The sequence below is a fragment of the Ciconia boyciana genome, chromosome 3 (genome assembly GCF_034638445.1).
Source record: "Ciconia boyciana chromosome 3, ASM3463844v1, whole genome shotgun sequence".
Taxonomy (NCBI): Eukaryota; Metazoa; Chordata; class Aves; order Ciconiiformes; family Ciconiidae; genus Ciconia; species Ciconia boyciana.
In genome coordinates, this window is record NC_132936.1 from 111192374 (window position 1) to 111219527 (window position 27154).

Sequence of the window (27154 nt, forward strand, 5' to 3'; positions counted from 1 at the left end):
AATGTGTAGAAAAAACTGTATCATTGAAGGGTTTCTGTTTGGAGCAACCCACCAACTAACTAAATGAAAAAGATGCCAACTCCTTCAGCCTGCATCTTTGCTCTGTATTACTCCTTTTCCCTTATCCCTCTAAGTAGCCACCCACCCTCACTACTATTTAATCTGTTTTTTCAAGGGACAGAGAACTGTGCTGGGGAGTAACTGTCAAACTCTAATTGTGGCTCAAGGTATCATCAGTGGCATCTCGCATATCTCATTTTAAGAAAAGGACATGCATTCCAGGAACATAAATTATCTATTTAGAAGAATATTCAGATTACAAAACCTCAAGGACAGGAAGTGTTGGAATCAGTGCTGCCCAGGCAAGTAACATTTTTTAAATTCAGGTATAAGCTATTAAAAACATTTTTTCACCCCCCAGACTATTTATCTTAATTCCAGATCTCTGTCCCGGTAGCTTCTCTTGCAGCAAGACTGAATTGAAAATCCATGCAGGGAAGACTTCCAGTTCAAATCCTGTTTATTTTTATTTGTTGTTTTACACCTCCATTTTTAGGCCTCAATTCCTTTTCATTGAGCCATGCACTGCTGGAGTGTGTTGTTATAAATTTCACAGTTGGATAAAGTGAGAGTTAGTCACCCTCTATCCAGAGCACAGCTAACTGGACCTCGTGGGCGGAGGCTCGGGAGAAGAAGTTTAAGAGATTTCCCCAACCCATGATGCCTGTAGGATGTCAGGGCAGAACTTTTGCTCTGACAAAAGTTCTAAAGCGGATGAAATGGCCTCCTGGAATGGGGATTAGCTCACTGTAAAAGGAGGGGGCTGGAAAATAAAGGAGAAGATACACAGAGCATTTCTGACTCCTGCAAGCAATTAGATGAGTCGGTACTCCAGGAGCACCCCTCTTTCTCATACTGAAATCTTCTGTCTGAGAGAAATTGTTGGTGAAGAGATGCATTTAGCACTGCTGCTACAAGAGAAAATAACTCGGCCGACAGACATCCATTTCTAACACAGAAAGAACAAGCCAGGGAAGGGTGTCTCCCTGCCAGCCTTCGTGCTGGAGATCCTGCACTAAAGGCCAGAGAGCTACAACAAAAAAGTGCCCCAAGCTCTGCGTTTCTGGAATCAAAGCCATCGCTCATTCTGCACTGTGCACCTAGGCTACCACTTTTGACCTCCAAATTGTTACAGGAGATGAGTGTAGCATGCTTCCATCGGGGTAGGATGCTTCCACGATTAGCCTCATTATAAGAGACCTTTTAAGTCTTATTATTGATAAATTATATTGCTTTGTTGCTGGCAGTCTTCAGGCCAATGGAGATCCTGGCTACGTGACCCATCCTCAAGATGAAAAGAAAAATTGGAGCAAATTTGCATGTGGAAGAGTTCAAGATCCAGTTTTTGAAAGGAGATAAATGCCTCTTAATTTTATTGACTGTCATAGGAACACAGAAAATTTTCAGCATTCCTTGTGACCTGGCCCTACATAGTCAAGTATTTGGATAGAATTAAGTTACGTTTACAAAACTGATATTACTGTCAGCTGAAATAAGCTGAAATAAGCACTACTGGCAGTCAAGAGACCTTTTAGAAAGGTAACAACTTACTTTTTATTTGACAAGAAAAGAGACTTCTTAACTAACTCAGTTGTCTGTACTTGGTGCTTTTGTTACTTGTCGCTGAAAATACACTCTTTACTATTCTGGAAAACGGTTGTAAAAATGACCCTTTTTTTCTATAAACTTTTCTGCTGAAGTATTTATAAAATACCATGCATTAAAGCATTTACACAGCAATAGTGAAATGAAATAAATCCTTTCCCTGCTCCAAGCAAAAGATTCTAATAAAACCCTAAAGGTCATTATCTTCAAAACATTACCAATGCAGGAGTTCAGTTTAAAAACATGGAAGTGAAGCCTGGTTACAAAAGCTGATGTTATTCTGTGGAATAATTGCAGCACATCTTAACCTCCTGTCCCACCACTTTGTCCCTGAAAGATTTTGGATTAGCCATTTTGTCATGACCTGATTAAAAAAACCCAAGTGGGCACGCAGGAAGCGGGCTCTGTGCAAACTCTGCGTGGTACTGCCAAAATAAACATGCCTGATTGCTGCAAGGTTTCTGCCAAAAAACAAGGATAGGACTCGACTGGAGGCAAAGGGAAAGAAACAGAGAAGAAATGAGTTTGGCATCCAAGTCAGGAAGGGACAGTGCATGGTGTCACTAGGGCAGAACTCTTCGAAGCAAATGGTCATTACAGTAGGACCCTTCCCCACAACTCAGCCAAGAGCCACCTTGTACGGCATCCTCAAGCATGGGGACACAGAGGCTTTGCTGACACAGGCAGCTTCATCTGGTTCCAGCAAGTGCCTCAGAAAGATCTGCATCCACCCATAAACATCTCTAGCTTTAATCTTCAGCCCTGGGGCGCTCAATCAGTGCTCAAGGACAAATATCTGGCACTCAGCAGCCTGCTGGTGAGTGTGAGTCTGGACCCTGCTTTTTGCACATGGAAATCTGTCACAAATGCCAAACTATATGCATTTCTCCTCTTCCCCCTCCCCTTTTCAGGAGCTGGATTTGATGATCCTTATGGGTCCCTTTGAACTTGAGATATTCTATGATTCTGTGATTCCCTGACCTATTTTGCCTAACCATTTATGAGACTCAAACTTCCAACTTTGCCACCTGAGGTTTTCCAGACCTCTGCTGATTCTCTTTGATTTGCCCATTTCTCCAGATGTGACATCAAAGTGTGAAATAGGTGAGATTATAGCAATCAAAGTGAAAGCTGCGGAAGGAAGTGAACTCCACAAAAGCTTTGGGCATAGGAAAAGAAGTATTATTTGAGGGCACCTTCAGCCACCACCTGTTCTGGCCCTATGGTGTGGACTTGCTGTTAGCTACCTTTGCCAAATGGGAGGCTGTAAGCAGTGAGTTAAATGGCTTGCAAATAACATTTCCACTCCTCCTAAGCCCACGATCAGCTCCAGTGGTGACGGCACATGCAGGCAGAGAGCACAATTTCTCAAGAATCTGTGATCTGCAGCGAAGAAGCAGGTTAATATTGGGAAGAGGTACATTGCCTCCCAGTAAGGCTGAGCTCAATAAAGGAGAAGATGTAAGATCTGAATGGAGAGTTGGGATACTTGATCCCATGCTGAGACAGTTTCATCTGAGGGGTATGCTTCTATAAGCCAGGGACAAACATGCCTTCTGGAGGGGTTTTGGGTAGAGCACAAGTGTTGCATATCACTGCATTTTGACAAAGATAGCTTCATCACCAGGCAAGGGATGTCTGGAATACCCTTCCTGGCCCTGCCTCTCCACACAAGTAACCTGCTGTCCATGGATTTGCAGGAATTGTCATCCAGGAAAACATGACATTGTAAAATGGAAGCAAATCCAAATCTTGCAGATTGTCAAAACAGTCTTCCCAGTACAACTAATAAGAGACTAAAGGAAGAATGTAATACAAGAGGGGGGTGATACAAGCAAGCAGAGAGCAGTGAAAAAGTAGTAACTACTTTCCTGATAAGCTCAGGAAACATCTGTACTGGTAGGCAAAAACAACAGAGCTAGCAGCAGCACATGATGGATGTTACAGAAAATGTAGTTAACACATCTCTGTACACAGTCCAGGAGCCAGTGTCATAGCGCTACAGCTATGGGAATTTTGGCAAGGAAAACCCAATCCACAAATATAAGGATTACAGATTATTAGAGAGGATTCAGTGCTTTTTCTGCAAGTTGCCTTCACTGCAGCCTGCTTCTGGGCCTTTGTTTAATATGCAAATCTAAAATTAGGAAGATCCACTCAGGGAGATTTAATCCCAGGAAGGTTCATGGCAACTACTGACTCAGCAGGGGGAAGTTACAGCTGCTGAGAACTTTGTGAGGTCCACCAAGTCCCAGGAAACTACACGATATAAACTACAAGTGTAGAAACTACAAGGATGCACACATTTCGTTCAGCTCTGAAACACTCTTAAGCTGCCTCTAGCATGGATTTGATGAGAAAAGGGAGGAAGCGTACTGCAGCCCTGGCTGGGGAAAGGTCAGTAAGGCACTTCTGACTTGTCTTATAATTCAAGATATGAAGCATCCTAATGGAAAGAGTCTCTTGGGTACAGGAAAGCAGCACTAATGCACTGAAAGCCTAGCAGAACAAAAAAAGTAATGAAACAAACCCTGTTCTAAGCCTGCAAGTGTTAAATAGACTGATGGACTGGGTACTTCCCCACCCCCTGAAGCCCATCTGTTCCTCCCCACTTGGCCTTCTTTCTTTGCGTTAGCTCAGGAGCCATCAGAGCCCTCCGCCAGTCTTAGTGTGGAATTCCAGGTACAAGCTGGAAAATCAGGAGTTCAGGGAATTATCCCCAAAGATGAGGTTTTCATGGCAACAGGTAAAAAAAATTGTACTCCGCTGTCTAATCGTGCAGCAGAATGGATAAATAAAGAACAATGCAATACAGATGTGACACTGGCAGTCACGTGCTGAACTGCTGTATGCGAGTTATGATTCTGTGAATACAGAAGGAAAATAAAAGCAAATGTAAAAGAAGAAAGGTAGGTACATAAAATCAAGAGTAGAGATTATGTCAAAGAAATGCTAATAAGGATGCTACCTATTTTGACACTGTTTTGCCTTATCTAAGTTCCATGACTGCATTTCAAGAAGAGTTTGGAAATTTGTGGGCAGAAAGTTCTGCACGAGCACCATTCAGGGTCAGAGGGGTACAATCAGAGTGCCAGCCCTCTCGTTCATTACACAACTCAAGGCTATGAAATAGCTCGAACTATAAAAGGCTTTTGGATTATGTTTTTAACATCTCAATTTAAGTAAAATGTATGTTTGTCAGCTGCTTGGTACTCAGGTTGTTTTTCCTACCCTTCTGCCCATGGAAGCCTCAGTTCTCTGTCTTGTTCCTCTGATATTTTCTGATCCCATAACTGCCAACTGGCCTAACTAAAACAAAGTTGACCTAAGCTGCCTAAAATGGTCACTTCTATATGCTAAACTATAGACTAGCTAAACTGGACTATATATAAACTATATACTTATAATTTAATAATGATCATTTACCACCTCCTGCATTTCTTGAACCCAATACAACACCCAGGTGTCTTGAAAGAGCTGGGATGAAAACACAGGGATACCCCAGGGACAGCGACAGCCCCTTTGCCTCAGGCTGCCTGACCCAGCCAGTTCTGTCCCTCAGCCCAGCCTGGGAATGAGCTTGAGTATGTGGTGGAAGGAAGGGAAAAATCAAAGCCACGTTTGGGCTGTGCACTTGGATGCACCATATTCACCCTACTTTTGCAGCGGGAACATGGGAGGATGGGTGATATTTAGGCACAGAACCAGAGTGTGGGGAAGAAGATGTGGCACTTCCACATCTCCCACTTTCTTCTCTTCCTCCCCTCCCTGTTTCTGGCCCCCAGCCTTCCTACCTTTTCGCTGCCATTACTGCCTGCTCAGCCTGCTGCATAGCCAGCAGCGGCAGCAGGAACTACAGAAGTTCTGGCATATTTGCCTCCTCACATGGGTGCAGGCTGCATAGCTTTCTTGCTCTGCCCTGCAGGAGCAGTGTAAGCTGTCCCACCGGTAAGCTCAGCCTGAATCAGGTTCAGGAAGTGCTTGAAAAACTGTCAACCTGCCATTGGGATGGCATGATGCATTTCCCTGTAGTCAGGCTCTAGCAGACAAGCAGAATCATCCTGAAAGCAGAAACCATGGTCCCAGAGCAATAGCCAGCACTTACTAGGATCTCACTAAGAATAAAGTTGGCAGGGCCAGAGAGACATGTTGCTAAAAATACATTTGGCAGTTAGCAGAAGAGTAGTAAGACAAAAACCTGCTTCACTCAGTGCTCTTTGGCCACATATCCTTAAAAGAGCAGGAGGCCCCACAGCAGGCATTTGCTGAAATCATCCTCTGTGGGTCCAAGTAGTAAATCTGTATCAGTGGATTCAATACTGAATCCTGTTCAGTCCTGGAAAAAACTGGGGAAAGAGAAAGTATAACCATTATTTCCATCAAGGAAATGATCAAGTGTTAAAGTAAATACATGCAGATTAGGAGTGAGACAACTAGTAGGTGCATCACACTGAACTCAGCTTCCATCCCAGAAACTCATCAGAGGGAGAAGGCTGATGAAATGAAACTCCACTTTATCTTTTTACTCCACTTTCTCTTTTTAAGTATCTTCTCAGTGTCTGTGATGCATAAGGTTTCTTTGAAAAGGTATGTTTCTTTGGAAAGATAGTTTACCGGCTAAGTGTCGAGTCCTGCACGTGGGTCACAACAACCCCATGCAACGCTACAGGCTTGGGGAAGAGTGGCTGGAAAGCTTCCCAGCGGAAAAGGACCTGGGGGGGTTGGCTGACAGCCAGCTGAACATGAGCCAGCAGTGTGCCCAGGTGGCCAAGAAGGCCACTAGCATCCTGGCTTGTATCAGAAATAGTGTGGCCAGCAGGACTAGGGAAGTGATCGTGCCCCTGTACTCAGCACTGGTGAGGCCGCACCTTGAATACTGTGTTCAGTTTTGGGCCCCTCACTACAAGAGAGACATTGAGGTGCTGGAGCGTGTCCAGAGAAGGGCAACGAAGCTGGTGAAGGGTCTAGAGCACAAGTCTGATGAGGAGTGGCTGAGGGAACTGGGGTTGTTTAGCCTGGAGAAAAGGAGGCTCAGGGGAGACCTTATTGCTCTCTACAACTACCTGGAAGGAGGTCGTAGCCAGGTGGGTCTTGGTCTCTTCTCCCAAGTAATAAGCAATAGGAGAAGATGAAATGGCTTCAAGTTGCACCAGGGGAGGTTTAGATTGGATATTAGGAAAAAGTTCTTCACCAAAAGTGAAGGTTGTCCAGCATTGGAACAGGCTGCCCAGGGAAGTGGTGGAGTCACCATCCCTGGAGGTATTTAAAAGACGTGTAGATGTGGTGCTTAGGGACACGGTTTAGTGGTGGACTTGGCAGTGTTAGGTTTACGGCTAGACTCAATGATCTTAAAGGTCTTTTCCAACGTAAATGATTCTATGATTCTGTGATTCTATTGGATCTCACCTGTCAAGTATGTCCTGGTCAAGGAGTGCTGGGGAAGATATTAGGCAATTAAGTACTATGTTGAAATTGCATTTTAACTGTCAAAGTTATTTTTCAAAACTTCCTAAAAGGTGTAATTTTGTCCTCAGAGCCTTCAGTTTCATTGTGAAGGCACTGAAGTAGATCAGCTTGTATAAGACATGGGCTTTTGGGTTTTATGAGGAAAGGAAAAAGAAATCATCATCAATAGGAAAGCTAGAAAGGAAAAGAACTCAGAGTAGGAGAGCAGATATGGAGGAAGAGCTGGGGGGGGCATTTGTATTTACTGTGAGGGACAATATTGTCTCCTAGAAGAAGAAAAGTGCACAATACTTGCAGAGCTTCTGCTGCTCTAAGTTTGTGTACGCTGCCTCTTGCTAACTAATGTGTGTCACCTTCACAAAACACTTGACCTCCTTTTGACATTTCCTGTCAGTGAATACCATCTGATGGTAAATGAAGAGTGTCTGGAAGGCAGAGCAGGGCTTCTTGCAAAGACTTTTAATAAGTTATCACACCCTCTTGCCAGATTTCTGCATCCTGGATGCTTCCATGAGGGCAGAGCTCCTATACAGGTTTGGGGAAGATGAGTCACTCCATCCCAGTGGCAATAATGCATGGGGATGAACTTCTTTTCATCCTTTCTAAAGCATCACTTGCAGTCAGCAGACTAACTAGCTGACTTGACTCTTCAGGTAGTAGGTCTGGTAAACCAAACCCAGCTTAGTAGTATCTTTTTCCCTTGGTTGTTCCAAGTCCTCCACCTTGCAGGCCTCCACTTTGGTCTGGTAACCAGAGTGGTAAGGCAAGCAAAATTTGCTTCTGGCAGCAGAATAGGAGGAGAGGACGTGCTGTCTCATGCCTTGCAAAGTACAACGGTGTTTCTGTAAGTGTGGGGGTGTCCATGAGTGACTGCTGATAATCGTCTCTAAGCCACGTGCTCTGCTGGAGGCAGAGACACTCTCCAATTTATGAAAAATAGCAAAGTACCTGGCAATCCTGAACAAGTGTCACATAACCTTTTTGTGGTTACGCTATGTAGTTTTTACTCTTCACAAATGCAAGTGTCAAGAAAGAAACGTGCAGGGACATAAGCCTCTTCACGTGACTCAGAACTTTAAATCTGTCTTCTTGTTTAATCCAAGTGTTGTGATCGCAGCACAAGCACTTTGCTGGCAGTGCGTAGTTCTGCTAAAAGCAAGCAGCTTCCTTGGGCAGTTCTATGCAGAGAAAATCTCTTGGAGAGCTTCCTAAAAGGTTACTAAAAGAGATCCCCCACTAACTTCTACTTCTCAACATAAACCCATGTTACCTGCCATCCAAGTAATTCCTGGGACTCAGTGTTTCACTTCAGCAAAATTTAGTAGCAAACCACAGCAAACTGAAATTCTTACATAAAATTGCATCTGATAAACAAATTCTTGTATGACTTCTTGGTTAAAAAAATTATGTATAATCAAAGCCTAGATTTTCTGACATTGATCCAAACCCAATCTGTACCTGATCTTTGTGTGTCAAGGAGTTTGCACAAGTTTGGGACTGGTATATGTTGCATTTGCAGCTACGAGAAGCAGCATAATTTAGCCCATCCAGCTATTTATTTTGATAATGCCTCTTATGTTTATAACATGTTTTCATTGTAGCTGTTGTGACACCACAGATGGCAAAGCTCTGCAAACTGGCTGGAGTAGTGGAATCAGACTGAGAAAACCTCAGGACTTTAACTGATGTTTTTTAACTCTTCTGTAAGGTACTGCAGACACTTATGGCCTATATACTCGTTGCTGCTTTTCATCACAAGTGGTCAATTTTATATTGTAAAAATGTGTAAAATCCCTGTAGTATATTTCTCAGTGCTCAAAAATTCTGAAGAGTCTGCTTCAAAATGTCCTATATTTTGCCTGTAGTAGATTAAAGTCCTAGCTATAGTACGCTGATCTCCTCAATCTGAAATGAGGAGACAGTAGCCCTGCGAACAGAAGTGCTGCAGTTCTCTGCCTATCATTAGTACATGTCAACACTTCATTAAACTGTCCAGAGCCTGCAAGCATAAGACAAATGGACTTGATTCTGCAAAAGAAGCAGAAGGAAAAATAATCATTTTTCATCCTATGTGTTTTGTTGATTAATGGACATACATTCAGTTGACAGGGGTACAAATTTGAATGGACAAGAAAGGCAGCAGTTTAAAATATCATATTCCTACAGTTGAAAGTCAGGTGTCTGTGAGCCGTTAGCCCTTGTAAAAGTTGAGAGATTGATGGTTCCTGGCATGGGCCATGAGATAGTCACCTCCAGATACCTTTGGAAAATAAAAAGTTATCTTGCGGTCCATTAGCTGCGAATTCCAATCTGTAAGGTCAGGGCTGAGGCACAGTGGATACGAGAGTGCATGACACATTTAAATTGGTGTTGTATCTCTTTTGTAGACAAAAATCTTCAGTTTCCAGTGATATTTCTCCTGCTGAAAGCCATTCTGTATCTCTGAGAGGTCATGATTTTTAGATGTAAAAGTGTGAAGCCGCTGAAATGCAGTAGTACATTATGTATAGGCAGAGAGACCAAGCCATTCTAAGAAAACACACTGACCTCAGAGGTGAGGAGAGAATAAAGACAAGAGAAATAAAGCAGCAAAATGGGCACATTTATGAACATCATTTAAAAAATGTAAAGCTAAAATAATGTTTTGTAAAAATAATTTATTGCACACATTAAGTATACTTTTATCAGACTAACTTTAAGAAACAGAGGCAAGTCATATATAAGGACTGTGCTTATTTTTAGTCTACAGGAGGAAGAAAATCAGGCAAAGAGGATAGAATCAAGGGGAAAGGATGCCAGCTAATAAGTGAGTGAACATTGAGGAGTAAAAAGGATAATAATCATCCTGCAGTGGAAAATGAACATTTGAGATGACAGGGGCTAATGTGTTAGGATTGCTTAAAGCCTCTTTGTGCTGTTTAAATTCATGAGTGACCAAAACCTGGTTTCAAGTCATCCTAGGTTCTCAAGGAAGACCTAAAGTATTATTTCATTAAAACACTTAGCGAGTTTTTAATTGCCTGAAAGATTATCTGTTTTTCCATCGCTATCTGATAAAACATATTTTTTCTCCTTATCACCCTTGGTGCTTCTCTTAGACCAACAGTAGTACTACTGGTGTTTTAAAACACTTGGTGCTGAAAAAATCTGAAACAATCAAAGTGAGAAATACCAGAACATTGAAAATCAGGGAAAAAAAGTAGCTTTACTCTGTGACAGTTTACAGGGAAAGAAATTCATTGTGTGAAGTTAAACTAGATTTCCCTGAAAATCACAAGATTTATTGTAGCAAAATAAAAACTCTTTGGAAGAATGGTAACCCTTACAGGTGCACAATCTGCGACTGCGAGATCCCAGAGAGCTGCAGAGCTCCCGGCCGTGTCCCACCTCCACACTAGGGCACAGCACAGGTATCCACAATCCTCCTGAGAGCAGAGAGCTGGGTGAATGTGCAGGATTTGCAGATCTAAGTCGTTTTGCTGTCTCCTGAAAGAATAAAATCCTTTTATTTTATGTGCTGTGTCCAAAGGGCTTTGCACCATCTCATACTGTATTTCAAAATTGATTTTCTCCTGCTCTGCTTGCACAAGTTCCAGCTCTAACACTGGAAATGTTATAAGCAAAGGCTGAGGAAGGGGAATCATGGTCATAGCTCCCTCCTCAGTTTTCATAACATAGATCTTGATACTTAAGAAAATGGGGGCTTTTTTCCCAGTGCCTCTGGAAATTATTTTGCCCTGAATCTCAGTCTATTTACAGATCGGAAAAAGACCCAGATGGGTGTTTTTCCACACTTGGGCAAGAGAAGCAAATGTAGCACTGATAGTCACAAAATTACAACAGATATTCATGACCATAGCACAGGTTTCAGAAAGTGAAGAGCTTCCCACTGCTAGAAATTATCTACCCGAATATTTCTATAAGTTTTGAAGCTTTTGGCAAGAGCGAGACTAACCTTAATAAGTTACTTATGAACTCAGACTTAATTAGCACTCATGTGGCAGCTATCTGAGAATCTGAGAAGGTATAGTGAGCTCCTAAACAATTGATTGAATTAAATGCAATTAAGGATTAAGAGGTATCAAATGCATGCAATCATATTCTCTTGATCTAGCAATTCATATTAATAACTCTCAGAGAGCATTTTCAAATTTGTTTTTTGCTGGTGCTCGCTCTTTTTTTTTTTTTTTTTTGGTGATTCATTCCCATTATACATCTCGTTGTATCCAACCGGAAAATTCTGCTTTATGATGATGTTATTCAAATTCTGTTTGGGGCATATGAGCCAGGCCTAGCAAATCCAAACAATGAGGGATTCTCTCTGTCCAGTGGAACCTACCTGAAGACTAAAAATACTAGCTCCAAAAATTCCCTGTGAGTATAAAATGTAACCCTTAAAGAACATGTTTGGACTCATTGGGTGAGTAATTTTTATGTGTTAAATACATTCATTTGCTTTGTCTGACACATAGATTGGCTACCAACTATGTCTCTAAATTATTTTTGCAAAAGTAGCGCAGCACTCTTACAAAAAGCATTGCTCGAACCATATTATGAATTAAACTATTAAAAGACCTAGCCAGTAATTCCTTCTTAGCAGATAACAAAATAGAAACAAGTATCAGAGATTTACTATAGAGGGAAATTATTATTGCAAAGCTGATTCTATAAATGTAAAGTATTAAGAGAATTAGACCTGTTCCGTTCTGTAAAACATTAAACCAAATCAGTTTTCCCATCCATACAATTGATATTTCTTTTTTTAGGTGATGAAGAATCTACATTGTGGTTGATATATTACCCATTACAAGTTTTATAACCCAATTCCCAGAAATAATTAAACTGAAATTACTCTATGCAATGCAATGTAACATAAAGATAATAGTTTAAGAATCCAAACGTCAGTTTTGGCAAAGTCAAACTGGCAGCACTCATTAATACCAGGTTTGAATCTGAAAGAACTAGCAAGTCCTTCCACTTAAAAAGATTAAAAAATATACCTTTGGTGGGTGCTTCCTTGATGTAGGGTAGCATTTGTCAGCATCATGCAAAAACAAAGGAGAGTGAATATTGTGTTCCTAGATACCTTTGGTCTCTTGCTTTGCTGAACATGCCAGGTAGCTTGGACTCCTGACACTGGTGGGCGTGCACAGAATACCATCCAGGCAATCAAAGTCTCCATAGGTATACTGCAAAGAAAGGCTTGGGTTTTCTATAATGGCATGACTTTTTTTCTTCTCAGTGTTGTCACAGAGCATGAAAGGACTACGGCCTGCCAGGTTCCCTAAGAAATGTCCCCTGTGAAGAGGGGACCATCCCTCGGCTGCCAGTCTGGGGTTCCTTGAACTGAAATGCTTCAGAAGCATCTGAGCTGACAGACTGCGATGCACACGGGAGACTTTACCCAGTCTTGTAATCCCTGTATTGTTTAAATGACTTACAATAATGTTAGCTCTTGCACTAGCAGGGCTGTTCCTCTGTAGGAACATTTAGGGAATACTGTAAATCCTTCAGTAATCTTATGGCCAAGGCAGTATAATACAGTTATTTTGGGCTTCAGCTTACAGTGCCATTCAGTGCCTTCAGTATGATTACATCAGAATCTGCATTTTCATAAAAAAGAAATGGCAAGTTTCTTGCCCTTACAGAAAGCTTTAAAGGAAGAAGAAAAGCTTTAAAATACGAAATTGATGCAACGTCATCTGCCTGAGGGCCTGAAACAAGAGCTTTAAAGAGACTGATGCAAAGTGATATGCTTGAAAGCCTGAAATGTGCTCTAAAGAGTGTGAACCCCAGTATGCATCTTCATTTCATATTTATCCCTGAATCCACGGTCCCAGTGAAGCTAGTGACAACCACCCTTGCAAAGCGCAGTGAAAAGGCAGGAACAGATAATTGTGGTAAGCCCTGCCTACTCACTAAGTCACTGTGCCCTGCAAATTAATATAGATATTACAGGTTATCCTCTCTTACAAAAAGAAAAGGTCCCTATTTTCCACTGCTACTTTCACTAGTTAAGTAGGACTATGGCAGAAGGCTACTAAGTACGAAGCCATGGAAGGCTTGTTGGCAATACATATGGGCTCTGAATTATCTTATACCAGCCACCGTGTATTGGGAATGCCATTTAATAGGAGGATATAATATGTGGATGTAATGCAAAGTAATGTTGAAAGTTCATGAATGTTGCATAGCTTGGTAAACTATTATGTTTCTGTGTAAAGAGCCCTGGAAGTACACATGGGGATAAGGGAAAGAGCTGAATCTGCCAGGAAACTGTGTTGAACAATTATGCAGTTACGGCTAGAAGCGGAAAAAGCTGGGACTCTGCAGAAAACTAGAATTAATAAAGCCCATTCTTCCCTTTGAGCCGTAATGTTATCAGCCTGCTTTACTCTCCATTTATAGAATTGGCTCATCTCCATTTTTTAAACTCACTTATGTGGTATAACTGGAGGCATCATCTGGCCTTTTGGTACTTCTTACTATTTTCATCTGTTAAATCATTTAAGTATTTTTGTAATAATAAAGGTTTTTAAGTGGGTTTTTTCAGTGGTTTTTTTTCCTCTTTGGGCAAAGCTGTTTTAATTGCTCAGCTGCTAATCAGCTAACAGTAGTTGGTTTGAATATTTGTGATCTGACAGTGTATTCTCAAGGGACTAAAAATAGGCACATTTCTGATTTACTAGAAGTAACCATGACATTTAACTGACTGAGGTCTCTGTCCCACAGTGAACTTAATATAACCTTTGGTATACTATTGGCTTGCAGAATAAAGAAAACCTTAACAGTGAGTTAAAAGAAAATAGAACTGAAGAAAGACGTCATGGTAAAGCATCTGGAATACAAATAGAAACAGAAATATATCTGCATGTGTATACATTTCTACTTATTTTTACTTCTCTCTCATTAGCCCCATTTCTGTGGCTACAGTTCTGAAGAGAAGAAGCTGAAAGAAAAAGATGTTCAGAACTTTTTTTTTTAAGTAATGAGGGAAATAAATTGACAAACAATAAAGCTAGAAAGAAGGGAAACAGCAGCGTAGGCCATAGCCAGATTTGCTGTTGTGGCTTCAGTTGGGTAAGAGGTTACTGTTGAAGCTGCTTATCGCCACCTCCCCCTCGATGTTACTGCCTCTCCAAGATCTGCAGGCGTAACTGAACATGCAGATTTGAGTTGTGTTATCTGACTTTAGGGAGTCAGCAGCTCCAAAGTCAGTACTACTGCAGGGGCAGTAGCATCCACCCAAGGGTCTACCTGGTGATAGTAACCCAAATAACCCAGCTCAGCTGCCGGGAGAGCACTTCTGACCAGCTAAATTTGTGTCAATCCAACAACACCAGATTTTTACTACTGTAACTAAGAGCAGAATGTGATGCATAAAAAATGCAAACAGAATGGGAGTGAAAGTGCATCAGTTTGGAGGAACAGGAAATGAAGAAGAAAAAGTTAAGACAAAAAAACCGAAATGAGGCAGAATCTGGTTCAGATGTATAAACCATCTGTACTGTGTATCAGTGGAGCAACAAAGATCTACAGCAATACAAGCTTCGAGGCCACGTGGAAGAGGAAGAGACTGCAAAATGCAGTGGTTTGCTTATAACCAAGGACCTGTTCCAGAGGAGCTTTTGGCAGTGATTTGTACGGCATGGGCTGCTAGTGAGTCTCCAGGTGCAACTCAGGTGTAGGTTGTTTTTTTTTTTTTACTTTTAAAGCTATAAGAAACACCTTACTCCTTTTGCCAGATCAGTATTTCCACCCTAAGATGTAGCTCGATTCTGCAAAGCAATCCTGGCTTTTTTCTGCCTGAGCATGGATCTCACAGCTTTGCTGATAAAGCGTGAAATCCCTCATTTCACTCAGCACAGAGGAGTGTGAATGGAGGTGCTGGGGTGAGACATTGAGAGATCGCTTGAGTAGGAAGTCTTACAGTTGTGATGTTCTCAGAGATATCTCTTTCGGTGGGTAAAACAACTGGTGACTGTTCTCTCAACAGCCAGTTGAATTGTGGGAGGGTGCTTGGCATCGAGCCAGTCCTCAGTACAGTAATGCTATAAATCCAAAGAAGTTAATGGAATAAAGAGCTTTTTTCTATGACTTGGGAGCCCACTGTGGCTGCAGATTTGGCAGCGGTGTCTGGCTTCATGTTCCAGAAATCTCACAAAAAGCTTTATGGTGGAAAAGCGAGGCATATTAGATCTCTAAGCCTTTGACACATACTTCTCATCATAAACCCTCATATTTTTTGTCCTTTTCTACAGGCTTGTGGATTAGTTTTGGATGTCTTACTCACATAAAGACTCTGCAGCTTAGTTTTCCATATTATTGTGCCCTCAGTGCATATTTGCTTTATCTCCTACAGGCAGTATTGGCACCCGATAGGCAGTCAAAGCATCTGACACTGTGGGACAGCTTTTACACCAAGAAGGGAGGTGTCTTGTGCCAGCCCAATCCCTTTCCACTGGAGTTACTCATAATTATTTATTAAGGAATCAGTACTTTTCAAATTGGCTTCCGCAGTTATGAGCCTTTCCAGCACAATACAGCTTTGAGCTATCGTTTGGACAGGGCTGGTGACTCAGACAGGAGTGTGTCTTTCCTAATTTGCAGTTTATTCTGTATTTAAAAAAGCACCACAGAAGGACTGCCACTGTCTCTGAGAAGGGAATTCTGAGAAGTGACAGAAAGATTCACCCTTTATAGTGAAAATGAACATGATCAAACTATTCACTGTCATTCCATGACTTTCACACACAATCTCAGTAAAAATCTTGTTCTCACCTCTGTAAAATAAAGGCAACATTGTTATCCCACAAGGGTGAGGTCGTTTACCCGGTGTGCGAGACGCCAATATACACACAGGGCAGAGGTATTTTATTTCATCTCTGCGCAGAGATGGGTGCTAGGGGGTAGCTCCACAAAGCTAGCACAAAGTTCGGTCATACGGGTACAGTATTTATACAGTCTAGTTATGCATATGCATAAGTAATTACACAAAGCAGTTTTCTATTGGTCTACATTTCTCTTATTTCAGCATAAAGCTACAGTGCTACTTTAATATTCTGCACGTGCTCAAAGGTGAGGGGTCTCTGCTTGGGCCGGGGTCTCCAGCTCGAGGGGGGTGACTTTCAGTATTATAATTAGGACAGTTCGCGTGAGGGTGCTTCTTATCACCCTTCTACTAGTTGTTTCAGATGGTTCCCAAAACATCTTAATTAGCTTGCATATTTCTCCAGGATGTGCTTCTCTCCCAAGGACTGTAATTCTTGTTTAGATGTTCCGTGTTCCAGTCTGAATCCCCCTTACCAACTTTACATAAGCCCTGGCCTTCCACCAGCTCCTGTTAGACTACAACATGAGAAAACTTTAGACTGTGCCCAGCTCCCGTATGGGAAACCTGTGAAGGTAAGCAATTACCAACTCTATTCTCCTCCCTTCTTGTAAAACCCCTTAGTCTGGTACAGAACCCACCCTGCGCCGGGGTGACGGCTCTACTAAGCTACTTCTAGTACCACAGGAATTGACCAGCCCATACTTTACTGAAAATTAGGCCTATAAGAATAGAAAAACATCCCTGCTGGGTCCAACTGCTGGGATCATCCAGACCAAATGCTTGTCTCCAGCACTAGCAATCGGAGAGGCCATGTAAGGAGAGCACCTGAGCCTGGCCACTTTCTGCAGCACATGCCCTCAGTATCTACAACTGTTGGACTGGGGATGTTAGAGGTTATGTCCCTTTAGTGTCTGCTGATGGAGCTGAAGACAGTTTGCCTGTGCCTTTTTTGAGCTTGCTGAGAGCATCAGAACCACAATGTCCTAGGGCACCATGTTCCAGAAGTTCAGACCTTGCTATGTACATCTTTCATCTCTTTTAAACCCGTCTCCTACTAGTTTCATTGAGTGACCCTCAGCTCTCACGTTGCAAGACTTGGTGAACAACAGCTCCCCATTCAGCTTATAGTGACTTTGTAAACCTCAGTTATATCTCGCTCCACCTTCTCCTCTCCACACCAAACAGTCGCAGCCGTTTTGGTTTTTCCATGCAAGGCAATGGCTCCATCCTTTGAAAAATTCATTTCCATGTCCAATGCCTCTGCCCACGTTGAGGTGCATGGGACCAGATCTGCCTGCACGCAGGGCCCAAGCTGTGGATTTGCCGTGGTCCTTTGCGGTGACCCCGAGATGCCATCTGTTTTGTTGCCAGGACCCTTTCTGATGGTGCCCTGATGGTGTTCTGTTGCTTTTCCAGCTGCTGCTGTGCACTGAGCCAATGATTTCAGTGACCTGCCAGTGACGGCTGCAGGAGCCCTTTCCCAAGTGCTCTTAACTGCCTGTTTTGAGCTCAGTATCGTGTAAGCGTGACTTCAATACACTAACTATACTTTTATCTGCACTGAAGCATATCTCCCACCTTTTTGACCCCTCACTCAGTTCCCCATCATCAGTGCACCGTTTGACTACTAATCTCCACAAATTTGGGGATTTTGCTGTCTGCCGCCCTCTCCAGGTCACTGATGAAGATGTTGAATGAAACCAGCCTCACATCCACTTCCTGAGAGACACTACTGTTGACCCTTCTCCGCCCTGAAAAGTGACAGTTTTGCCTTTCCTTTTGCTTCTTATCCTGTAATCAGATTTCAGACCATGAAAGGACCTTTCCTCCAATCCAACGGAAATTTAATTCTTTAATAACTTTTCATGAGGATTCTTGTCAAAGTCTTTTTGAAAATCCAAGCTTATTATGTCCACTAGCAATCTTTCCTATAATTTACAAAATCCTCGTCCTTGTAAATCATCAACATATAGAGTTACCACACGAGAACTAAGCACACTTATCATCTGGCTTCAGAATTAGAAGCACCTTTAAGTCATATGCTTTTATTCCTCAGTTGCATTGTGCAAGGAATAGTCTGGGTTCCCCTCCCATGTGATGCATCTGCTAGCAGAAGGTAAATGATAGAGTCTAATTCAAGCTGCATTTTGTATATTGGTAGCTCAGAGCATTTTCTAAAATGAAACTGAAGAAAGAAATATATTCTTCATTTAAATAAAGAAGCTGAACAAATACGTGATTTTTAAAAGCTAATTGTTTAAGGTCTACTCAAAAGAAAAGTCTGGGGTTTCATCCTGATCAAAATAGAAAGTAACAATGATTGCTAGGTCAAACTAAATAGTTTTGAAATCCAATATCATTATTTCATTAGATTTTAATATACTTTCAGGACACCTTAAATAGTTAACTCAATTTTGAAATAAAACATTATTTTAAAATGAAAAAGTGGCACACCTCATTAGAAAATATTATATTAAAACACACTGTTTCACATTTTAGGGGGGTTTCTGTGTTTGTTGGCTGAAGCTTACTGGCCAAATTCTGGTGTGAATTTGCAAGTAGTTCCAGTTGATCCAAAATTGCATTATCAGCAAAATAATTTTTTGTATGAAAAATTCAGCTAACTTTATATACGAATCTCTCCATTTGCAATTGTAAACAAAATGATACGTACTACAGTATCATGTGTTCTGTTACTTGACTGAATATCAAAGTAGAATGTTGTAATTAATGCACAGAGAAGTCTAGTTTGAGAGTAATTCACACTTCTTCCTCTCTAAACTGCATAAAGTCAGACTTCAAACTGCTCGTCTCACATACTTACTGACATATCGCTCATGTTGTTCCCAGTTGTTTAGTTCCAACTGAACTAAACTAGCATCTAACTTGGGGCTTTGTGGTAAGTCTCTTTTAGATATCAATCCTCTTAAAAGCAGAATTGTTTTGTGCCATACTTTTTTCCCTGTCCTTACACCTGAAAAAGGGCTAGAGTGTCACCTCTGAATACGCCTCATATTACATCCATCTTTTGATAATTTCTACTTATAACCTCTTAGATGTCCAAGGCACAAAAGGTTATTGTCAACATATAGACCAAAAAGTCAGTCAGAAGAGGGAATTGCGCAGGGTGTAAATCTGGTATGAAATCATGATCTACTATGTATGAATCACTCTTTCAAAAGACAAATGCAGGTACTTAGTGATCTAATCACATGCGTCAGGGAAATTTACATGCCAGTGATGTACTCTCCAGAATTTAATAATGCATATGCATTGTTAATGTGCTACTTAGCAAATCTAAGGAATATCATTTATCAGTCAGACAGAATTTCTCCTAGCTTCATTTTTTTCCTGTTACCTTGCGCTACAATTCAAAATGAATAATCATCTAACTTTTACGTAATAAAAATACATTTAAAAAAGATCTTTAGTGTTGGTAGGGGAGCTCTTGTTTATCATGCAGAATTTTGGAGATATGTTGAACAGTACAAATATTAACAAGCCTGCCTTTCACCAAGAGCGATCAGACTAGGGAAAGTGGGGACAAAAAGTTAAGGATGTCAAAATGTGTAAGCAGGGAAAAAGACAATTTCAGCATGGCAAAAATGAAAAACATTTATAAGAACCCCCTACTGACTGGACTTACTGGCAGGATTTGAAAATACTACCAACTACAACAGGGACACGCGCCCTGCATATTTCTTTACAATACTATGTAAACTTGGAATTTTCCTAAAAAGTGATCTTGTATTAAAGCTTTGTTCAATTTTACAAATGACCCCAAAGGTTAGAAAATCTGCAATATGACTGGATTTTTTTGTTTGTTTTAACTTATCAAAAGCTCTGGAAAAGGGGAAATAATGAGCAAGCAGGCAAACCAGATTCTGTAGTCTCAATGCTTTATGTAGGGGTATAAGAAAGTACAATTTATAAAATCATGTAAAGGATCTCAAAATTGTAACATATTTCTAGCAGTAATTTATTGTAAAAGTTAGGTTCAACATATAACTAGTAACTATTTTTAAATGATAACAATGTCATTAGAATATAAGCAAACTCACTATATCCTGAATCTGCAGTGCTAGTCCCAGTGACTTAAGCTTTTTGTTTACATATCTGATATACCCCTGAGCATACAGTTATAATCTGTTGGTTTCATTTAATTTTTAAAACCAAATTATTTTCTTTTCCCTTTGAAACTAAAATAACCATCCTGGGTCCAGTTTATCTAACTTTCAAGCATAAAACCCAGAAAGTTGAAGTAATCTGAACTCAATTATACTTTTAATGTTAAGAAAATATACTTATTCTATCCCTTTCATATTGAAACAAATTAGTCCATCCTTTGCATTAAGCAAAAGTGAAAACTGAACAGCAATGACATAAAATATTATAAAAACAACATAAACAAATTAGAAAGTCATGAAGCAATAACATTATGCAACCTGATTTTAGAAGATGCTTATTTCCAGGCAATAAAAACAAACTCTAGTAAAACCACTTCAAGGACAATTTAAAAACATATGAGTGACATGTAAGCCTAACCCTCTTTCCAGAAGTGAGTAGGCAGCCTTAACAGAAGCCCTTTAAGAAACAGATACATACAGATAGGAGAAGGCACCATTTGACCCTCCGGTTTGTATTCTTTGATCTTTAAATGCCTTTAGAAGTCTGGCTCTTGAACATTAAAAAAAAAAACAACCCACACCTTTTTTCCTGAAAATCCTATCAGGTCAAGATTCAGCAGGTAACTATGTTAAACTTTATTTGCTCTGTCTGTTGTAACAAAGCCATGATTAATAGTGTATGAACCTGTCATAGTTGCATTCAGAGACAATAATGCCTGGTGGTGATGCTAAACCTTTAGCACCTGGAGTTAGGAATTGTTTTTCTAATTAGGTTATTTCTTTCAATTTATCTTACTGCATGAAGCACATGGAGGCATCCAGTGTCCTAACACACAGAACATCATATTACTGGAAGATAAGAGATTAACAGAAAAATCACTATCATGAAACCAATAAAAGCATGTTATGTACTCTTGCAATTATTCCTTTTTCTTCAGAACTTTGGTCTTTGCAGCAGACATGCATATTTAGGTAAACAGAACATTGCTGGAAAGTAGTTGAAAAATGTATCTAACCTGTTAACTGAGGCAAAGTGACCCACAACCACCTAACAGAATAAAAATCCTTTTGGGTGGGGTTCTGTGTACTGACTTTCCTCTTTGATTATGTTTCTTACTGGGACAGCTCTGATTTTGTATTGGTTAAATAAATTGGTCCTTTGTAGGGATGGAGGAGGCCTGAGCATTCATTCCACGGGTTTCTTTCTATAGATCATTTTCTAACCAAGCAAGTGAGAGTTCACTTGGCTGACAGATGTTCACTGAGGAGCAAGGTAAGTGCAGTGTACTTACGTTATCAATTACGGATGGTGATGATGTGGCTCCCTCTACTGCAGTATCCTAGGTGGTGTTGCTGGTCCCTGTCAGGGTTCTCTGGCTTGGCTATGAGAAAAAAGAAACAGTCCTTTTAAATAAAATGAAACCAACCAACCCCAAAGATTACACTAATAAATTTGGCTTACTAAGAAATAGCTTTAAGATTCTCCAGAGTAAGTAACAAAGATATACCTCATTTCAGATAGTAGAGCTGGCAGAAAGATGAAACACTCCACCAAAAGAGATTCAGGTGCAGTTGGAGACTTGTAGCTCTTTGTAGGCAGGGAGATGCCTTAAGGAGGTGGGATATTCCTCCAGAAGGGCTCCAGATACAGTCTCATGTCTCTTAAGGTTCCTTTTCCTCCTGCTTCCATTGATTACTCTTCTTCTTTTTCAAGTACTTTTCTTTTTCTTTTCTGTGCCCTGGCCCTTGTTATCTCCTTTTGGTTTTTTTCTCCCCTTATTGTTTTGGGCTTATTTTCCCTTTTTGATCTTCTTTGTCTCACCACTTCTTTATAAGGCAAAATGCTTGGAAAGGACTTGTTGTTTTTTTCTGATGATGCTATCACCAACCATTGTCACAAAATCCTTAAAGTGGAGAAAGATGCACTGGCAGCCTAAAAAGAAAGTGGTTCAGCGTCCTGATGCTGCAGTTATTACAGTGCACTAACACCATCAAAATGAAGCATTAACCACCTTCTGCCACCCACACAACCACAAGAGGAAGTATGCTGGGGACCGTGGGGCAGATCTGTGTTTCTACACATGCCCCATCTCCGTGTGGTATGACAACAGTGTGACCTGCCATCCCTGTGCTACACAAAGCTGGTCTGCTCTCAGTTAAACAAGTAGAAACAAATTAATGAGGATTGGGGACTACATTTAGAACGGATGTGGAAAATGGCTGAATGGCAATTTGCACTTACTCTAAGCACGCTTATTTGAAATCAAGATGTAAATTTACATCTACTTTGCAGATACCTGGAATGACTGTGGTGCTTGTGCAGGAGGTCACTACCTGGTCTCTCAGCAGCAGAGTAATGCTGTGTGTTACTCCTTTGTATCTTTCCAATATCAGTGAACATCTGTGATTTGGGCTCATGTCTAACTTTGCAGTGGAATTAATTGGCACCGAAGTGTTCACATGGTTGCCTCCATCTGAAGCAGATGTGGAAGGTAACATCCAGCTGGTAGATGTCTGCAAGTACCTAGCTCTTGTGCCATTTTCAACCACTCCAGCTAGGTCCATTAAAATACGTACAGCTACCCCCTTAGACTCCCCCTGCCTACTAGCAGGTACTTTCTCCTTCTCAGTGGACAGTTCATGAAAACGTACTACCCTCCATACACTACTGGAAAGATGATCACTTCAGGAAAGACAACTTTCTGAATTTAGCACCATGTGTCTATGTGCACGTGCATGCCCATACCCGTGGGCACACACACTAGATGCACTCCAGTGAGGGTGCTGAACTGCCCTGTTGTGTACTGTCAGCTGCACAGCTCCAAGTCCCAGGGTTTTTTTCCATGAAATTCACAACACATGATACCTTTTGCAAAACCCCAGCTTCCAAATCCCCAGGATTACATGAGAACTTAAGTTTGTATTTGAAAGGAAGAGAGGTTCTTAGCTTTCATCTTTCCAGAGAAATATTTGAAAATTAGACCACTTGGAGCTTGAAAAATCACAAGGCAAATTTAAAAGTTCATTACATTTTAAAAACTTGTTATTTTTTAATGCCTGAAGCTGGCAATATAGCATAAGTTCTATCCGGCTGTCAGCTCACAGATTTTACTTAAATTAGATACTAAAGGAGTTCAGCAGTCCTCACCAAAAAAATATGGGGCCATCTGTTTCCAAGAGTTTCTTCTAAAATTATGAATCCCCGTTGCGAGTGCTGCCCAGCTGTAATTGGCTGAGAGGTAAGTAAGCCACTGCCTGAGGGGAGAGAAAAACAGTGAACAGAAACTTTACCCATAAAATTAACAAACTATACTTCAGCTATTTAGTAATTTTTCCAATACGAAAGTGTTTCAAACTAATGAAGTGCATTTTCCATTCACAGAAAAAGAAATGTGTTTAAAAAGTGCACCCATTCGATGAGCTAGTTTAACTACGAAGCAGGGTTTTCTTTAAGATACCCTGTGTTAAGATTTAAGGAAGAATGTAGGAGGAGATAGCAGATGCTCCAAGACAAGTGCAAATTATTTAGGTGTACTTCTATTAGTACAAAAGCTGCGCTGTACTATTACTACGAATGCAGGATATTCAAGACACATGGTAATAGACAAGTCAGGCAATGATGTGAGTCTTCCTGCTGAAGTTACCTTCCTGAAACTATGAAGAAAAGAGAATGAGTCAAACAGAAGACCATTAAATGTGAAACAAAAAAACAGTAATGAAAAGGTAGCGTGCAAAATGAGACCCTGTCTTCTGGTAACCCTGTGGAAAAGTAAAATTTAGTGATAGAGATTATACCTTAAATTATGCATGAATGAATGTCACAGCTAGAAGCTTTGACTTCTGAAGTTCAGGCACCACTGATAGCAGACTTGCCGTGCAACTAGTCTAACCACTGAACTGCTCAGTGTCAAATTTGTGAAAATGCCAGTGCCTACAGAATGAGCAATATAGATATTTTCTGTCTGGCACAGGCACATGAACTCACATTTCAGATGAAAATCACAGTTCACAGGTTATAGAGTCACATAGGCAAGATACTTACCATTCACGGCTACAGCAGTTCTATTCAGAGATGGATAATTATCCCACTACAATTTGGCAAAACCCTCTAAAACCGTGCACTTTTTCAGTGTCCCTTTAAAATCAGAACTAATTACTTTATATGTTTTTGACGTCTGTGTTACAGGTAAAATGAATATAGGTGGTGTCCATAATTTTTTAACACCCATCAATGTTCTAACGAAAGGGTTAGTTGGACTTGGTTCTGCAGAGCAATGTAGGAAGCCCATAGGCAACGCAGGAAGCCCTTGGATAAGGAAGAGTACCACCAGGGCCATCCAGTATTTGAAGAGGGGGACAAGCTACAGCCAGCCTGCATGTACTCTGGATCACACAAAGGGGGTGACTGAATGTCAGTCTCATGATGAGCACCTGAGGGCTGGCTGCACATCCTTTCCATGACTCCATGTAGCAGGCTACCTGCTCTGTCCTGGCAAAAAGCCTTCTGCACATCTCTTCCAAAGTCTCCACAGGAAAACACAGAAGAAAATACTACAGTGATCCTAAAAATGAAGCTTCAAGTAACATTCTTGCTCAGTGCAGACAGACCACCAGGGTTGCATCAAGTCCCACTGTGATCAGCAGTGCAAGACTGTATGGTTCCATGGCAATACAACTGTCACTGGATCATGACTGAATTGTTGGCTTTGGCAGGCAATTAAAGGAAGGGGTAGAGAAGGACATCTTTATATAGTAGCCTATTTTAGATATTAATAAATCTTAGGGGTTTTTTAATTAAAATAGAAACTTGCTTGAGAAGGGAAATGATTTTTAGACCCTGATCTATGGAAAGAATTACTGTATTTGGCACTATCTCTAATTTGTGAAGATATACCTTTGTCCTTACCTGAAATGCATTTAGTTTTAAATCCCCTGCCTCTCCAAGGTGTGGATGCCAGCTGCACAAATATTTCTAATAATTCTGTACTGTAGGCAAATTGACACTATATCACTCCTTGCCTCACTGGTTCCCCAGCCTGCTTAATTGCCATATCATATCATGAAACAGCATGCCATCCAGATACATTTAATGTATTTTTATTTTAACAGCTACAGTAGGAGACTACTAAACTGATTGCAGGTTATAATATAACTTATCAGCAAATAAACTGTGTACCAAAACAATTATACGAGCAACTGATTTCAATGATAACTATTAGGTACCCACTAGAAGACCAGTACTGGTTGTATTATTTGATGCTTTGACAATATTCTGCCCTAACTTTAAAGCAGTATCAAAAAATAACGAACTGGACTTTATATCCAAATGTGGTGGTATTTGTCTGCAGGGTTTGCTGCTGTTTCTGTTCAGTTATGGTGGTCAAAACTTTGTAAAAACTAGGAGGGGAATGAGGACAGATTGATAACCGCCTACAGATCAACATCTTAACAGCATAACATTGCCCTTACGTATGTCAGTTTTGAACAGCAGCTTGGTGGAGCATATAATATTAGCACCCTGCATGGCTTCCTTCTCAAAGAGAAAGAAAAGAAAAACAGCACCAAGTGGAGCTCTTGGCAGGGATTGGAGATGCCTGTAGAGAAAAGGAAGGCGTACAGAAAAAATAAAAGAACGGGAAACCTTGTGTCCCCAGCATGTGAAGAGAGATATGGTACACACAGCAAAAAAAGGAGATAACCACAGAGAGGGTCCTGAGCTTGTGAGGGATGGCAAAAATGGTATGGAGAGGAGCAAGTGAGGTGACAGGATGAGAAATGGGAAGGGGAACAGCATGGCACAGAGAGTCTTTGCCATCATGGGGATGAGCGGGATGAGAGCCCTGGTAATTCTATCAAGAGCTCTGAACCTCCATGTTTCCCCAGGTTTATATTCTGCCACACATACCAGGGAGTGATCTCTGCTCTACTTTGGGCCAAGCACGAGTTGTTTCTTTCTCCAAGTTTAAGGAGAGGTCATTACTGGCCATCTCAGAGATCTCAAGTCCTGTCTCCCTGGAAGCTTCATGTTATGTGGCTCCCAAGTCTGGCTGCTGAAATATAAAGTGATAGTAAAAGCCAAGCTACATTAAAAAAGCAGTATTCTAAAACTGAAGCATCTTACAAGGTGAACTACTAGGTTAGAGAAATGTGTATTGAACCAGGGCTCTAGTTCAGCCACAAGCATACAGGCAGAGATTTTCATGAAAATGAGCTATAGTTAGACATTTGAATTCATGTTCTGGGTCCCTCAGACCTTTTGCCCTTTGTGCTACTTTACAAGCAGTAACCTGGCCGTTATGGGGAAAATTAATTTCTAGACTCACTTCAATCAATAAACTGTTGACTGTCACAAACTCAGTGTATGCATACTTTAAAAATAAATCCACATAAATATAAAGCTGCTAACAAAACAGAAACTTCAGGAAAGAGACCTCTCAGAGCACCTGCATCAAGAAGTCTGCAAAAAAGGTCTCAGAGTAGTAGTTCTAATAAGCTATTAATTCCCAGTAAGCTGACTGATTATTATTTCCTAGTAAAAGCATACTCATTCAGCAAAGGTTCATAGTTAAACTACATCTCTCTCACTATGAAAACCGCTTGTCAGCTGAGGTCCGAGTCAGGGGATGGATCCAGCGTGGACAGAGCTCAGTGGACATAACACTCCTCCAGTGTGAAACTCAAAGCATTGTGTCATAGCAGAACAGACCACCTCGCCCCATGTCACCTCATCCTTGTCCCAATCTGCACCTTCATCAGAGAAACAACTTTTGGAAGACATTTCCCAGATTTAGTGCCAATGTCACTTGGCAGGAGATTAGCTCCCCATAAGGAACAAAGTTATAGATTTAAGAAGGAAATCAAGAAGCCTCTTCTTTTTTCCACCCGCATTTTAATTAGTAGGAACCAATCTTCCTTTGGATCTCCGAGCAGTATCTGGCAGGGATGCAGAACTGAAACATTTAATTCTCCAAGCAGTGACCGTACTTGTTCTTCATCACCAGGCTGCTTTCCCTTTGCTTCTCTCACCCATCATCAATGCTGACAGGTGATATCTCTAAAGTAA

General features: G+C 40.9%; 1 long non-coding RNA gene across 1 annotated transcript; it reads right to left on the reverse strand.

The window, feature by feature from the left end:
* Positions 1-21405: 21405 nt before the first annotated feature.
* LOC140650315 (uncharacterized) lies at positions 21406-26365 on the reverse strand. The gene is made up of 3 exons (XR_012041920.1): positions 25997-26365; positions 23240-23346; positions 21406-21473 (listed from the first exon to the last, which is right to left on the reverse strand). It is a non-coding gene; the product is annotated as an uncharacterized lncRNA (long non-coding RNA).
* Between the last annotated feature and the right edge of the window lie 789 nt (positions 26366-27154).